We start from the raw sequence: 2,430 nt of genomic DNA, 5'->3' as shown, positions 1-2,430 counted from the left end.
TGCGTTGTAATGAGAAATCCATATCTCTCAGGTGCTTGGCGCTCTCTTAAAGGTCTACGCGGTAGTTGTGTTTCTACAGCAGTTACTTGTTCCTCAATTCCTTGTGGAACTTGCTGTTGTTCTATCTCTGGTTCAATGGTATTTTGTGATTCTCAAATTTCTTCAAGTTCAATCTTTTTCCCACTTCCTTTTCTAGAAACAAATTCTCTCTCTACGAAGACACCAGTCCGAGCAACAAGTATTTTGTTCTCAGTGGGATTAAAGAAATAATATCCTTTGGTTTCTTTCCGATACCCCATAAAAACACACTTTTCAGATTTGGGCTCAAGCTTACTAGACGCCTGACGTTTAACATAAGCTTCGCAACCCTAAATTTTCATAAAAGACATACTGGGACATTTCCTAGTCCACATCTCATATGGCGTCTTTTGAATCGATTTAGATGGAACACGATTTAGTGTGAAAGTACCTATCTCAAGTGTATGTCCCGAAAAAGAAGTCGGCAGATCAGCATGACTCAGTATGGATCAAATCATGTCTAACAAAGTTCGATTTCTTCTCTCAGAAACTTTATTCCATTGAGGAGTACCAAGAGGAGTAAGTTGTGAGACAATCCCACATTGCTTCAAAAGATCATCAAACTCTAAGCTCAAATACTCCCCACCTCGATCAGATCGAAGTGTCTTGATAGTTTTTCCTAGTTTATTTTGTACTTCATTTTTAAATTCCTTGAACTTTTTATGGGATTCAGACTTATGGCGCATGAGATAGACATACCCATATCTACTGAAATCATCAGTGAAAGTAATGAAGTAGTGAAATCCTCCTCTAGCCTTTGTATTTAGTGGCCCACATACATCAGAATGTATTAGGCCCAATAAATCACTAGCTCGTTCACTTTTACCAGTAAAAGGAGATTTAGTCATTTTTCCCAATAAGCAAGATTCACATACTTCAAATTGTTCAAAAACAAATAAATCCAAGATACTATCTTTATGGAGCTTGGATATGCATTCCTCACTTATGTGGCCCAGACGACAATGCCATAGATAAGTTTGATTTGAGTCATTTATTTTTGATCTTTTAGTATTTATGTTGTAAACGAGATTCATTTGATCTAAAATATAGAAGCCATTAATCAATTGTGCCGAACCATAGAAAACATTATTGAGATAAAATGAACAACAATTATTCTTAATAATTATCTCAAAACCAATTTTGTCTAAACAAGAAATTGAAATAATGTTTTTAGTCAAACTGGGCACATAATAACAATCCTCTAAACATAAACCAAGTCCACTAGGCAAAGATAAATTATATGTTCCCACAGCTAATGTAGCAACTTTTGCTCCATTTCCAACTCGTAGGCCCACATCTCCTCTAGCCAAAGTCCTACTCCTTTGTAGTCCCTGTACAGAAGTACAAATGTAAGAACCACAACCAGTATCTAATACCCATGAAGTAGTAGTTGATAAATTAATATCAATAACATAAATACCTGAAGCAGACGTTCCGCTTATTTTGGCCTTCTTGACTTCCTCAAGATAGATAGGGCAGTTTCGCTTCCAATGTCCAGTCACACCACAATGAAAACAATTTCCTTCATTAGCCACCCCACCTTTAGGTTTCAATGCAACCTTTACTTTTCCAGGCTTGGGCCTACCTTTGCCCTTAGGATTTTTCTAAACTTTGGCCTTTCCCTTACCCTTGTTATTACGGACCATCAGTATAGGCTTGGGTCCAACCTTTTTCATGTTGCCTTCAGCAGTTCGTAACATACTGAGCAACTGTGGTAGGGTCTTATTAATTTCATTCATATTGAAATTGAGGACAAACTGGCTGTAGCTATCCGGCAATGACTGCAAAATAACATTAGTGGCCAACTCTTGGCTTAATGGAAACCCAAGCTCAGACAGGCTTTCAATATAGCCAATCATCATAAGGACATGAGGTCCTTTTGGGCTTTCTTCAGTCAGCTTACATTGGAATAGGGCCTTAGAGATATCGAACCTCTCTTGCCCCTGATAAAGTTCTTTCAGGTGCTCAATCATTTCATAAGCAACCATGTCCTCATGTTGCTTCTGAAGCTCAGGATTCATAGTGGCAAGCATAAGACACCCAATGTCTACCATGTCATCGAGATGCTTCTTGTAAGCATCTCTATTAGCCCTCGAGGCATTAGCGGGTGGTTTGTTAGGAACCGATTATTCAATAACATATAATTTTTGTTTTTGTTTGAGGAAAATCCTTAAGTTATGGAACCAGTCAAGAAAATTTAAGCCATTCAATTTGTCTTTCTCAAGGACCGATCGCAATGAGAGTGTATTAGTGTTTGCAGCCATAATATATCTACAACAATAAAATATGCGTGTGAAAATTTATCAAATTTATATCAATCATTAAAAGGACTTTATTAAATGATGTTCTCAT

Source organism: Gossypium raimondii, chromosome 3, assembly GCF_025698545.1.
Source record: "Gossypium raimondii isolate GPD5lz chromosome 3, ASM2569854v1, whole genome shotgun sequence".
NCBI classification, from domain to species: domain Eukaryota; kingdom Viridiplantae; phylum Streptophyta; class Magnoliopsida; order Malvales; family Malvaceae; genus Gossypium; species Gossypium raimondii.
The sequence above is the reverse complement of the archived record's forward strand: the minus strand, read 5'-3'. Positions refer to the sequence as shown.